The following is a 14,843-nucleotide window of genomic DNA, read 5'->3' as shown; positions in this document are numbered from 1 at the left end:
CTGGAGAACCTGGTTCCTCATGGAGCTCTCTACATCTCCAGGCCTGGCCCTGGGGTGGGGGGTCGCACTACAGCGCTGGCTCTGTCAACACTGGAGGAACCCAACCAGCAGGAAAACACTCCCCACAGAAAGCCACCTGCAGCCCAGCCCACTCCTGGGCACCAGGCAGGCGGTCCTTCCTCCCAGGGCTGTTTCCACTGCATAAGAATCCAGGCTCCACCCGGTCCCGATGCATTTTTTATTTTGCTATATTCTTTCCACTGTCCTGACATGAATAATTTAAACTGACACAGAGAAGGCAGCCCTGGCCACAAGAGGGAGGCTGTCAACTCCCTCCCCCCACCAGCTCCCCACCCCCACGCACGCGCGTGCGCTCACACATACACACCTGGCACCCAGGCTTCTGTACGGTTTTGCCTCCTGCTCTTCTCTTGTCCTTGTTCTGTTTCTGTCTGCCTGCCTTGTTTTTGAATGTTTCTCTAGTTCTCTTGGAACAACATGCATATGTGAGGAGCACATGCAAGCCGCAGCATACACACACCTCTCTGCCCCTCCCCCCCGTCTCAGTGGGCAAAGCGTATGACATCTGTGTCTGTCTGTGAGATAGTTTCTTCCTTTAGGTGTGAATTGTCTCGTGACAATTCTCATCTGCATTTCTCTTTCTGTTTCTCATTTCCCTTCTTTCCTTTGATTGACTCTGCTGTTTGCATATGGGAGGGAAAGGGCTGTTTTGGCCAGAGAGGATTCATCATTCTTCCTCAGGAAGGCTGTGAATTTTCAGAAGACACGAGGGGCAAGTTTGAGGCTCCCAGGCACTCATGGAATTTTGGTGTCACCAGGGCCTTCTGTGACCAGTATGTGGAGCTGTGCCTGGCCACTGGCATTGTCTGGAGAGCAGCCTTGGCTTCTCTCCGCCTTGAACCAGGAAGCAGGCTTTATTTGTCAGGAGAGGGCATAGCCAGGATTTCCTGAAGGTTCTGGCCTCTAGCCTGTAACCCAGTGCTGTCCAATAGAAATATAACGCGAGCCGCAAATGTGAGCCACATATGTCATTTGGAATGTTCTAGTAGCCACATTAAAAAGGTAAAAAGAAACAGGTAAAATTAATTTTAACAATACATCTTATTTAACCCAATTAATCCAAAATATTATTTCAACACATTTGAGAAAAAATTATTAATGATGTATTTTGCATTCTTTTTTTAAAAACTAAGTCTCCAAAATCCAGTGTGTATTTTATGCTTACAGCCCATCACAGTGTGGACTGGCCACATTTCAAATGCTCAATAGCCATACATATTGAACAATGCAGACCTAGCCTAACTAAGCCTGGGGTCTGCAACCTCAATTTGGGCAGCCTAAATGGCAGTGACATTTATCAGTCCTTTGTATGGATGTAAGATGGGAAGAACACGAGGTGATGTGCGGGAAGTACTCTGAGCCATTATTCTCCCATTACCATCATTAGCAGTAATCTTCCTCAGTGTGCTGGCATAGTCCATCCCCATTGCTGCCTCCTTCCAGTCCAAGCAGCCTTCTGGACTGGCTGCTCTCTGACCAGACTCCCCTATTTGGGGGAGCTAAGGGCGCGGTTTCCAGGTGCTCTAGGCCCGACCCCCAGCTGGGGCTTACCTCCTAGGTTCATGTCACCACCACCCTGCATGAGGTCCCAGGCACCCCTCCGGCCTTCCCTGTCTATATATAGCTCTCTGTGGTGACAGCTGGTCATCTGATGACTCATCAGTCACTGTGGGTGTCTCCGGACAGAACCCTGAACATTTATTCACGGGGTGTTTTTTAGCTTCTGAGCTCATCCTAGTCAGTGCTGGCTTTTGGAGGGTGTCTTAAAAAAACCACACAGAGATTGGGGAGTTTAGTTGACCCATGGGCCCCTAGCTGAAGGCCTCTGGGTGCTTGGCAAACCCAGTGGGGCTTTGGGAAACTGGCTCCCGGTGATCTGGTGAACTCAGAGGCTTTGGTTGCTAAACTGAGGGTGTGAATGTAGCTTTTGCTCACTCCTTAGTCACCCCAGATCACCTGTGGCCACAGGGCCTGGAGATGTTAGCCCTTCTCAGCAGTGGCAGGGCTCCCCACAGGAAAGCCTGCAGACCGATCTCATTCTAGTGGGATGTCAAGGACTATATTCTGACTTTGGAGCTAGCAACAGCTGTGTTTCATCTAGGCTGCTCTGCTCACCAGCTATGCCACCCTGGGTAAGTCCCTTCTGAGCGCTGAGCTTCCGCCTCCTCCTCCGAGCAATGTGCTCATTGCCAGCAGGGCTGTCTTGTTCCTAGGCCTAGATGAGGGGCCATCTGTATGTGTCTACCCACAATAACTGTTGTTGCTCAGCCCACAGGCCCTGTGGCTGCCATTTCCGCAGAAGCAGACCCCGAGGTGAGGATTTGTGTGGAAGTGATTTCTTACAGGAGTGCTTTCTGGAGATACCCATGTGGGTATGGGGGAAGCAGGGCTGGGAAGGGGAGGCAGCCAGGTTCAGACAGAGGCCCTCGGCAGAGGGCAGTTTCAGCCTGACCCCAGTGGGCGGTGGGGGGTGGTTTCTGGAGGGGAAGTCATACCTCAGGGTCTGTCCTGACTCCAGACCAGGGAGCTGAGCTGCCACTCCTTCACCCCCTCAGGGCTACCCTGGGAGTAGGACTAGGAACTTACAGGCTCTTCTGGCTCTCTGAGGGTGAGCTGCTCCAGTAGTTTGAGGGCGGCCTCCAAAGAGTCCAAGGTACAGGCTGTCAGAAGTTGGGGGAGGGGCGCTTATAATCAGTGAAACGGACCCCTGAGGTCTGTCCCTCTCCTAATAACAGTGCCAGTACCCCTGCCCAGACGGGACAGTCAGGAGGAGAGTTGCTGCCCAGGCCTCACAGGAAGCAGAAGTATTGGTTGTGTGAAGAAGGTGCCAAGCCCAATCCCTAGGGCACCCGGACTCTGGGCATGGGGGAGTGGGGCTCAGACCCAGATTCTGGCACCTCTGAGTCTTTTGTCCACCACACAGGCAAGGCTTTTGATCAATGCTGCTGGAAATGCCTCCAAACCTACACCCTGGAGGGTATTTTTATTCCCTGCCGCCTTCTTCCATCCACCTCCTCATCCTAGATGGCGGGATCTCTTCTTGAGGTCAGCCACCCTCTGCCTCGGACTCCTGGGGTTCTGTCTCTAGTTCTGTGCCCTCCCTGCCCCAGCCACTTTGCTCTTTTTCCCATCCTCTGACTTCCAACTTCTTTACTGCATCCTTCTGGCTTCTTTTCTTGGTCTCTCTGGACTTTTAGCAACTTGACCTGAAGGCTTCCAGGGCTTTGCAGTAGTGCAGGTGCCCAGACCCCTTTCTATCCCACCAAGGCTTCTGTGACTTCTACCATGGATGGGGGTTGTGAGGTCCAGAGTCCAGGACATCACCTTCCCGAAGTTTCCATTCACCAGAATGATAAGTTTATTTTCCACTGTCAGCAATTCTGAATTTGAATGATTTTACCACTGCTCTGCTCTTGGTGCAGCTGGGATTCTATTTATCACTGGCTTAGGAATTTGACTTCCTGGCTTTTCCATCCCAGTAGAATTCTCTCCTTCCCTCCTGCCGCCCCCCTTTTATCCCCACTCCTCTCCCCCTCTCCTTTCCTTTCCCTTCTCCTCCCTTCCCTCTTGTCTTCTTCCCTCTGCCATTTTCTTTCCCCTCCCCATTCTCCGCTTCCTCCTCTCTTTCCCCCTTCTCTTCCCCTCCCCCCTCCCCTCCCTTTTTCTTTCTCCCCTCCCCCATTTCCCACCATCTCATCCCCTCCCTTCCACTTTCCCTCTCCTCCTCCCTTCCCTCCTCTGCCTCTTTGTCTCTCTCTTTCTCTCACAGACACACCACACAGCTGGGCTGTCCTCAGGGTGATGGGGACCCAGCAGGACTGGGGGATGGGCCACCGCCGGGGAGAGCACTCCAGAGCCCACAGGCTAACTGCCCTCAGGTAAGCAGCCCGCGAAGGAGGAGGGCACAGCGGGAAAACGTGTTGACAAGTGGCCAAGGGCTTCATTCCTGACTTCAGTTACCCAACCAACCAAGCAGCTTCATTACTCTGGCAGTCATTATTGTTATTTTTTCAACCTAAAAAAAAACCCACTTAACCCAGGGCATAGCATGTACTTGATATTCAGGAACAGTGGAATTGAAAAGGATGCTTTACAAGGGTCATTATGTCAAATGCTGTTTGAAAATTTTGCAGAAATTCTATTTGGTTATTTGAAAATAAGAGAGTATTATATTGTCTTAGTAAAAATACTTTCTCTCTCCGCTCCTTGCTTGTTTTCCCTCCCGTTGCTCTAGCTTATTAAATGGTGGTTTTGTAACGTCACCCCTGGTTCACGGCAGCCCTGCGATTTGCTGGAGCCTAGGGTGGTAAAGCTTTGAGGAGGAGCTGTGTGTTCTCTTGGAATCTCACTAAGGGGTCCAGAGGTGGAGAACCATTGGCCAGCCTTGACCATGAACCTTGCACTCATCAAGAATATGGTCTCCTGCTAATGTGACCACCCCTCACCAAGGTACCACTTAGCATTTTTCCCTACAGGTGCTCCCCTCCTGGGGAACTGACTGGGCATGAACGGGCCCCTCAGGAACTGTGTTGTGGTAAGTTAAGGTGGGTCAGCCTCTCTGCACCTAAGCTCAGCTGAGGTCAGAGCCTTGGGGTGTGGCACCCTCAACTCCTGGCAGTTAACCTCAGACAAAGGGAAAACGCTCTCATGGGCACAAACAGCCCCACCTTACCTGCTCATGGGCAATTTTGTCAACGTTTTCCATTAGTCACAAAGGGGAGGGATGGGTGCGGGCAGGGTGGTCAGTGCAGACAGTCGTTTCAAACCCACAGGCATTGGGAAGAAAATCCAGATTGTGTTGCTATCTAGGGCACCCTGGCTGAGTGAGTTTGGTTGACCAGTGGGCCCTAGATGAAGGCCTCTGGGTGCTTGGCAAATCCAGCAGGGCTTTGGGAAACTCCACACACAACACAGACAAATATATGGACCACCTACAAATCCTATGTTCTTGAAGACCTTCTTTGAAATGATCCTTTGCTTAAGGAGGGCCATTTTGACCCCTGGGCCAGGCACCTTCAGGGCCAAAGGAAGGCCCCTTCCGCCAGCACTTGGAGCCCTTCGCCTGAGGTCCTTCCTGGCTGCCTGAGGGCGCTGGGCTCACAGGGAGGGCAGCTCTCACTAATGACCCCAACTATGACAGTTGGGATTTGGGGGCTAGGCGCCCCAGCTTCCTCATCCTTCGGGAGGCCAATCAGAGGGGTGTTCCACACTGCCCACCAGAAGTATCCCACGGCACTGAGAGCCATTTACCCCTGGTGGTGGTAGCCTACTTATTAATACATCCTCCAGCTTCCTTCCTGCTCTTTCAGGTCCTCATTGCCCTACTGGTGCTTCTAGGAACCACCTCCAAAGACACTGCTTACAGTCAAAACCTTGCATCAGATTTTGCTCCTACAGGAGCAAGATACTTCCCATCTAAATTAAGTGCCTTTGATCTTTCTCAGGGCACTTTCCCCACTTAATGGCTCTTATCATGATCTGCAAGTATGCATTTGTTTTCATGTTTATTGTTGAATGTCTGTCTTCTCTAGTAGAATGCAGGCCACAGGAGGGCACAGACAATGTTTTGTTCATCTGCTAAATCTCTGCACATGACCCAACCTATGGCTTGAACCTTGATAGATGCAAAAGATAAATTCAGTTGAAGGAATGAGTGCAAAAAACCTAAGGGAGACAGGGCTTTTGCCCTTAGGGGTGGTTCTAAAATATGAGGCCAAAGTTTTCTGACACTCCTCCTAAGGAGAGGTGGGGTTTATTTCTCCTCTCCTTGAATGTGCTGATGACAGCTTCAACCAAGAGTGATGGCTGGGTTGTAAAAGGCCAGGCAGCTTCCACCTTGAGCCCTGAATGGCTGTGGTGTAAGAACTCTGAGTCAGCCATGTTGTAAGGAAGCCCAATCTGCATAAAGAGACCATATGTGGGTGCTCAGATGGACAGTCCCAGCTGAGCCCAGACTTCAAGTTATTTCAGCCCAAGTGCCAGACATATGAGTGAAGCAGCCTGTAGATGATTCCAGCCCCCAAACCTTCATGTCTTCTCAACTGAGGCCCCAGACACTGTGGTGCAGAGAGACAAGGCATCGTGACTGTGCCCTGTCTGAGTTCCCAACCCGTGGAAATTTCAAGCATAAAATGGGTTGTTAAGCTGCCACATCTTGCAACAATTTGTCATGCAGAAATAACTGGAACACCCTTATTGTAAGTTGATTAATTCTTCATCCATTCTACTGTCATCTATCAAGATCCTACTGTGCACCAGGTGATTGTTTTACAGTAGGGCACAAACTAAACATCCCTACCTTCCAGGAACTTATAGTTGAGGGCTGCTGTTGCAACTGTATCTTGCAAACGCCTATGTGTTGCTTTTTAACAATAATGAGTAGATTTTTCAAAAACCACTTCCAGATGGTGTGGGGGGAGGGGCGCTTCCTGAGTGAGCTGCCTGGGGAAGCTCCAGAGGTTGGTGGATTAGATAACAGAGACCCAGAGCGCTCTATTATTTGTCGGCTGTCAACCACGGCTGTCCCGCAAATCATCCACAGGCTAGCTGCACCCTCACACCATGGAGGCAGAGACCCAGGGGAGCTGGGAGTTACCATCTCTGAGGCAGAAGGACAGGGAAATAAGTCCCCACAGACCCTGGGGCAGAGGTGGCATTTGCCTCTTGGAGGAAGATGGCCTTGGCTTGCTGCAGGCTTGAGCAGGGAGACTTAGGCAAAGCTGGGGCCAGCTGGCATTCCAGCTCCCTTATCTGACTCCAGAGCATAGGTTTGGAACAAAGGGTGCTCGTCTGTGTCCAGGCATGCCTACCTCCTGGAGTGTGGACTTGGGAAACAGGTGTGATTTTATGCTGCTTACGTTTCTGTTCCTCCTTCAAAAATAAAGCTAATTTAAAAATGCCTATCTCAACTCTGCTGGAGTGAAACAAGGAAAAAGACCATCTTCCTGAGACCAGTCATAAAGGGTGTTTTTCCTGGGAGTAGCCTGCAGATTCTAAGTGCAAACCACAGGAGGAAGGGGCATTCCAGAAGGGCAGTTTGGGAGTCCAGCCTTACCTGTCTGCCTGGAGCTTTTCCTCTCTGGAAACTTGCGCATGTTCACACCTTGAAGGCTCAGGGGCCTGTATAAGGAGGCAGGCCACATAAGGTCACTGGTGAATGAAGTAAGTCCCACTACCCTCAGAGTCTGGCAATGGCAGTCCAACCAGCACTGAGGGGCTGAGAACATGGCTGGAACTGGGAACTTCAGAGAGGTTACCTTCCCCCTGCACTCCTCAATCAGGTCACCCCAAGACTGTCCTTCTGGTCTTACGGGTGCTTCATGGTTCTCTGTGATACCCCGAGTGAGCTTTCTATGCTCTCAAATACTCTGCCTTCCCAGGTGGTTGAGTAACTCAGCTAAATCAAGGACTGAGCATTCCATTAGGGTTTTGCTCTGCAGCTGTTCAACAAGTAGTTAGTAAGCAATGTGCCAGCTACATCTCTAGCTGCGCATGTAGCTGTGAACAAGAAAGATGATGCCCCTGCCCTCATAGAGCTCACATTTTAATAAATATTTTGGAAGCAGGCAAAGAGAAAATACAGAGAAACATGAACCTGGAGCATTTGGCATATAATCTTCAGCTTGATGTCTTCCCCACTCTGATTTCCTGGCTGGCTAACATCTCTTCTCCCCAAGCCGATGTCAACTTTGAGCTCTACCACTGGTGGGTGTCCTTAAGAATGTTCCAGCCCCAAGATGTCTAGGCCCAAGAGAACTGGATCGAAGTCCTTGGCCCAGGTTAACTGAGGTCCACCTTCCAAATGCCTGAAGAGCCATTTCCCAGTCTCAGCCTTTTCTTTCCTCAGCCATGATGGAATGGGTGATGCCAGTTCAGGGGACTCCTGATTCCTTTCTGTCCCCTCTGACCTCTACAGGATAATGTTGTCACATGTTTCCTGGGTGGCCCACAGGAGACCCACAATGACTGTAGTAGCAGGCATAGGTTGCTTCATTACCAGGAGTTTCCTTGTGATTCTAAAACTAGATGAATGCTTTTTTTTGTGGGAGGAATAACATTTCCCCAAGATAAAGATTTAGGGGAGCATTGCAGTTAACAAGGCCCTGACACAGCACCGAACAAGCGTATGTTGACCCATTCTTACTGGGATGGCAGGGTGCTTCCTCTGTCTCGTGGTTGTGGTTAATTCCAGGCTCGCCTCTCCTTTAGATTGCTGACTTCCTTTGGTAAGCCCCTCTGGATTAACCTGTCACACTCTGTCAGTCCCGATACAGGCAGCTCTCTGTGTCCAGGTCCTGGTGGCATTATATTACCTCCAACTTCTGAGCTGCCCTGTTTATTTTCCATCGAAAATCAGGCCAGAAGCTGCACCGAAGTGGGGATTGGGATTTATTTCTTTGAAGTATTTCCCATCTTCTAGTATCTAATTCACAATTTTCGCAGGGCATGCCCTCCAAGCATTGGCAAGTCCTTAGCCAAACCATTTTGAACTCCAACCCAACCCATTTTGAATACCCCACATAGCAGCTACACAATCCTTCTTGTCTTCTTGTCTCCCCATCGTCAACATCACCTCTCCCTGTGCAAAAAATAATTGCTGTCTTCTGTCTCTAGTGGAGATATGTGTGTGTGTGTGTCTGCGTGTGTGTGTTTTGGGAATGGAATGGGGGTGAGTGAGGGGGAGGGGTCGAGGGTTTCCTATTGAATGCATTTTACCTGCTATTCTCATTTGTGATGCAAACTCTGTTTTCCAGGAATCATCTTCCCACCTGTGTTTTCTCTCTGTCATGGCACCTCCTGAGGCCTCGCTCCTCCTACAAGCTGTGAAACAGAAAGAGCATGGCTGGGAAGCAACCTGTCACACACCACCGTGGGGACTCCAAGGCCCACTCAGCTGTGTGAACTCACCTCACTAAGGCCAGGGTCTCCCAAATCTTATGCTTTTGTTCATAACTGAACTTTTCATCTGACTGCTCTGGATGGCTCTGCGGCCTTCCCACTCAGCAGAGTGCTAAAATTAAAGACAGATGATGCCACAGGGTGAGGGTGTGGAGGAGCTGGAACTCTCTTACGTTGCTGGTGGGAGCTTAGACTGGCACAGCAGAGAAGGGAAAAGCATTTCTGATGAAGTTAACCACGCATCTACCTGTGGTTCAGCAATTCCACTGTTGGGCCTTTGCCCAAGAGAAATGGCAGCGTGTGCCCACACAAAGTTCTATGCATGAATGTTTATTGCCGCTTTTGTGCATAACAGCCATCAATGGGAAACAACCCAGATTATTAATAGAAAAATGGATAAACAAACAGTGGCACATCCACCAGTGGAATACTTCTCAGCAGTGCAAAGGAATGTGCTACTTACACTCACAGAATCTGGCTAAATCTCCCAGACATTGTGCTGAACCAAGGAAGCTGCACAGAGCCTTCCACTAAATGAGGATACAGTGAGAGAAGTTTGTGACCTGGAAGGCGGCTCTCACCCCACCATGCTGGCACCCAGATCTTGGCCTTCTGGTCTCCATATGTGTGGGCACTAAATTTCTGCTCTTTATAAAAGAAAAAAACAGCAAGAATCTGCACACAGTATTATTGTATGGAATCATTTATTTGGTGTTTATGAACAGGCAAAGCTAATTTAGGGCAGTGGTTCTCAACCAGGGGTGCATCTTCACCCCCCCCCCCAATTGGGGGACATTTGGCTATTTCTGGAGACATTTTTGGTTGTCACAACTGGGGGCGGGTACTACTGGCATCTGGGGCTCTAGGCCAGGGAACTTCTAAACCTACAGTACACAGCCTGCCCCCCCAATTACCTGGCCCCCAAAGTCAATTGAGTCAAGGCGGAGAATCCCTGGTCTCCCGTGATAGAAATTGAAAAAGAGGTTACCTCTTGGGAAGTGCTGACTGGAAGGGGCACAAAGAAACTTTCTGGGATGACGGAAGTGTTCTGTATCTGTGCTAACTAATATAGGAGGCACTAGCCACATGTGGCTATTTAAGGTAAAATGAAATACAATTAAAAATTCAGTTCCTTAGTCACATAAGCCATATTCCAAGTGCTCTGTAGCCACATGTGACAGATACAGAACATTTTCAGCTTTACGGTAACTTGTATTGGACAGCGACACTCTAGGCCTTAGCTGGGTGGTGTAAAAGGAGTACGACATCTGCAGCGTGTGCATCTTAATGCATGTGAATTATACCTCAGGACGTAAAACCTAGTGGGATGAAAAAAGTCTTTCCTGCAGATGAGGAGTGGGGATGCAGGTGGAGTCACAGCCCCTCTTCTGTCCTCCAGGCCACTCCTGCCTGGGGCCAGGCAGGCCCATGCAGCCAGAAACTGGGCTGGACTGTGAAAGGGGGAGGGCCTGCTGAGATTCTCAAGAGGGGCTTCCCCAGGGGCAGAAGGCGTCAAGGCCATTTACTTTCCAGGCAATTCAAGGGCTGCCCTGGCTCCCAGTGGATTTACAAATGGGTCAATTGGACCCAAGCAAAGAAAAGCCTCTGCTTCCCCCACGTTCACTAGGTAGCCTTCCCCACCAGGTGTGCAGTCTCTCCCGGCAGAAATTGCTCTATTCGCCATCACTGCTGCCTCTCTCGCTCTTCTGCTGTGAGGGTTTTACAATAACAGCATTGTAACCACTTTGAGAAAACCAATAAAAAGGCAGTGACAAAAGAATAGCGAGCAGGCTGGAAATTGCACGCAGCAGCGAAAGCCTGGGCCTTTTGCCGCTGTGTGTTTAATAGTGCTCCCGGGCCGCGGGCTGCAAAGACACACGTGTTTATTTGGGGGATGTGCTGTCGCTTAAATAATGAATCTCGCATACGCATTTGGATGAATGCAGGAAGCCCTGACTCCCACTGCCATGCAAGCCTTCTCACCCAGCCGAGGCCAGTAAAGGGAAGTGCAAGGCCCTGGCCAGACCCGTAGAGCCTGCTGCCTTGTGGTGTGTGATGTGGAGGTGGCAGCATATTCATTCATGCAGTCAGTCAGTCAGTCAGTCAGTTTTCATTTATTCAGCAACGAAGCCAGATTGACCACCTACTAAGTGGTCAGCCCCATGCTGGGCACTCAGCCATAAACAACACTTTCCCAGCTTGCTTCAGTGTATATGGTGCAAAAAATTCCACAGCAGCTTTTGGATGAGGGTAGCACCAGTGCTGGGCACAGTCTCATTTCCTCTCTGCTGGTCATAATTAGTGTGTCCTCTGACCCCTGAGAGCCCTCACACTCACCAAGTCTGACTCCAGCCCACTCCCCAGCTATTTCTTTCCTTGCTGCTCCAACGAGAAACTCAGAGCCCTTCATATACTTATTATCCTCAGCTTAAAAAAATTTCAGACTCATAAGAAAGTTGCAGAATAGCACAAAGACTTCTGATACACCCTTCACCCCGATTCTCTGAAGGTTAGCACCTTGCCAATTCCTTTGTTTTCCCTCTATATGTAGACAGATATAGATAGCTAAATAGATAGGGAGACAGACTGCTATAGATACAGAAATTTCTGAAGTTCCTGAGAATAAGTTGTGGGCATGATAACCCTTTACCTATGATATTTTAGTATAGATTTCTTTAAGAAACAAGGACAGTCTGCCATACAACAATGATACAACTATCAATATCAGGAAATGAACATTGCTATAATACTGCTATCGATCTGTAGACATTCACCTTTCTTTGATTGTCCTACTACTGTCCTTTCACAAAAGAAAAAAAAAACTTTCTTTCTGTTCCAAGATACAATTCAGAATCACATATTGCATTTCATTGTCATGTCTCTTTAGTCTCTAATCTAGGATTGTTCCTCATTCTTTAGTCGAGCTCCTTGCCTTTGACATTTTGAAAAGACACAGGCTAGGTATTCTGCAAAATGTCCTTCACCTTGGGTGTGTCTGATGTTTCCTTGGGATTTGATTCAGGTCCTGCGTGTTAGGCAGGAACACCGTAGAAGTGCTGCTGTGCCTTCCTCAGTGCTTCGCATTGGGAGGCAGGAGATGTCGGGCTGTCGTTTGGTTAAGGGGATGTTGGCCAGGTTTCTCCAGTACAAAGAGATGATTCTTCTCTATGTACTTAATGCATATCTTGCGGACAAAACCCTTCACTATTTTAAGCATTTTGGTCCCCAGAAGGAATGGCTGGCACAGTGCAGGCAGAATGGCCCCTCCTTGCCTGCCTTTTCAATTCCCTCTGGATGATATTGACCAGAAGCTTTCCCAGAACTTCACAGTTTTAGTGAGGACAGGGCTTCTGGAGCCTCTTACCAGGACTCCTTCTCCACTCTCCCACCCCCAGCAGCCTCTTCTCCTAACCCAGAAGCCAGAACATGGATCTGCAAAACAGCAGTGGTCCTAGGTCCTCCAGGGATGCCCTTCCCAGGGAATTGCACTGTGAGTTTCCCATCCTGAAACAGTCTTTAGGCATTTCCTTTACATTCTCTTCTCTCCTTTAAATTCTCCTGGCCCTCCAGCGGGCTGGTGGATCAGGGGCAGATATCACCATGTTACAAAGAGCCTGAGACCCGGAGAGCTTAAACCATAGGAGACAGACCTCATTGGAGTTTTCTGAAATTTGTCTGTGATCCTCAGCCTACTACAGAACTAGTATTTGTCTTTCTTAGAAGAAACAGAATGGTGTGCTGCAGCCCTGTAAAAAACCATCATTTAGCTTCCAAAATGGCTGGCATTATAACCTGAGTGTATCTCATTGCTGATGATGTGGGAAGGAGCACCTTGACATTTCTGGCTGTGATTTCAAGTATCCTCATGTAATGGTTGCAGCTTTCATCCCCCAGAGCACCCAGATGCTCAGAAAAGAGGATGGGAAATACAAAGCAAGAGGCCAACATGAAGACAGCCAATTCAGAAAACAGCAGAGCCCAACTTTGGATGAGAGCCAGCTAATGACTTATTATTTTTTTTTAGTCAAATTATATCTTGGGTTGCTAAATAAAAGATGCTAGTATCATACTATCTGTTGTAAGCCCCCAGACAGTTTAAAATGAGTGTTTTGGTAGCCATACTCTCTGTGTGGTCACATGCACATATATGTGACAGGGGCCATTTGGCTGTGTGTTTATGTGTGTGTATGTGCCTGTGTGTGCATATATGCCACTGTGTGTTAAGATGTGGAGAGATGTTTACACACTCTGTGCTACACAAAAATATAAGAATCATATGGGAATCTATTTAAAATATGGGTATGCTCGGTTAAATCAACACCGCACAAAAATGTCCTTGCACACTCAAGCTCTATTTTTGATCCAGAGAGAGGAAACAGATTTCTTCTCCAGCTGAATTGCTACCTGGACTACCAGAGTCAGCAACTCACTACAATAAGCTAGAACACCCAGAAACTACACTAGAACTAATGCCTAAAACCTGACGGAGGCATACTTCATAGTTAATCTGGTTACTCGGGCTTTATTTCACAGTCAGAAGTTCTTATGCTGGAAGGAGCTCCTGCTGGCTTCTCCCAGACACATGACTGAATTAATGAATGAATGAATTCAACTTACCAGAGCAAATTTAAACTGCTTACCGTAACAAAATCTGGTCGTTTTTCTTCCTTCCATTTTCTTTTAAAAGATAAATATGAGCCTCATATGGATGCTGTAAGAGTCATTAATTGTTGATAACCGACTGTTTTATCTTTTGATTAAAAAAAGGCAGGTTGACTAACAGCGAGCTTACAATGGCAGGCTCATTAACAAGCCGGGTTCAGATGTGGCCTGGCACATAAACGCCCTGTATTCCATTAACCAGGCAGCACCCAGGAGCTAAGCCTTGGAGCTCTGGGCTTAAAATACAAGGGACAGGTAAACTGGCTTTGTCTTGCTGAACCAGCAGAAAACGCTCAAGTTTTTTCAAATTGAGCGCTTTCTGCGCTATGACCTGGTTGTCAAATTTTAATGGGTGCTTGTTAACCGGGACTCTGAAATACTGTGATGTATTTGACCATCAGCAGCTTTCTTGGCTGCTGTTGGGGCCGAGCGCTATGTATTTTAATAGGCGCCTTTACATCCTCCCACCAGGGGCGCTTTTGGTTGGGGGGAGGTCCTTGGAGGTCTCTAACACTTGAGGACCCTGGGCATAAGGGCGCAGCTCGGGGAGCTGCGGAGCCCCTCGACCCAGGAGCAGGGATTGAGGACTGCTGGGCTCCTGGCCACTGTGGAAGTGAGGGTCCCACAGGCTGTGGCCGCGTTTCTGTAATACACCTGGTTAAACCCCAGAGAGCTTAGGCTTTAGCTCTGCCTGTCCTCTGAGCTGCCTCCCAGAAAAGCACCTCTTTGAAAGATGGTGGGGGGTGGGTAGCAAGGGGTCATGGCTGTTCCCCTCCCTCCCCACCTCTTCTTCCTCTTCCTCCTCCCGTTCCTTTCCTCCTCTCCTTTTTCTCTTCTTCCTCCCCTCTGGTCTTCCTCCCTCCCTTCCCTCCATTCCCTTCCCCCTTCCTCTTCTCCTCTCCCTCCCTTCCCCTTCTTCTCCTCCTTTCCTATTTCTCTTTCCCCTCCCTTTCTCCTTTCCCCCTTTCCTCCCCTCCTCTCATTCTCCTTTCCCCTTTCTTTCTCTTCCTCCTCACCCTTTGTTCCCAAATGCTCAGCCCAAGGTCTAAGAGTAAGTATCCCAGTGTCTTCTGTTGTGTGTTGCTAGTAAAATGTCACTTCTCAGTCAGACTCCAGCTTGTCTGCCTGCTTCTCTCGCAGCTTTCCCGACCCCCCACCTGCTACCCAAACACACGTTAAGCTAAGCTAACTTGCCTGGTTGT

At 49.1% G+C, this 14,843-nt stretch overlaps 1 long non-coding RNA gene across 1 annotated transcript; it reads left to right on the top strand.

Annotated features, from left to right (window-relative positions):
• The first annotated feature begins 2,079 nt into the window (after positions 1-2,079).
• On the top strand, positions 2,080-9,618 carry LOC130681965 (uncharacterized). Its single transcript, XR_008995256.1, has 5 exons — positions 2,080-2,213; positions 2,350-2,394; positions 3,851-3,959; positions 4,316-4,530; positions 8,835-9,618. It is a non-coding gene; the product is annotated as an uncharacterized LOC130681965 (long non-coding RNA).
• The last annotated feature ends 5,225 nt before the right edge of the window (positions 9,619-14,843 follow it).

This window comes from Manis pentadactyla, chromosome X, assembly GCF_030020395.1.
Source record: "Manis pentadactyla isolate mManPen7 chromosome X, mManPen7.hap1, whole genome shotgun sequence".
NCBI lineage: Eukaryota > Metazoa > Chordata > Mammalia > Pholidota > Manidae > Manis > Manis pentadactyla.
Note: the sequence above shows the minus strand (reverse complement) of the source record. Positions and strands in the feature narration are given on the sequence as shown.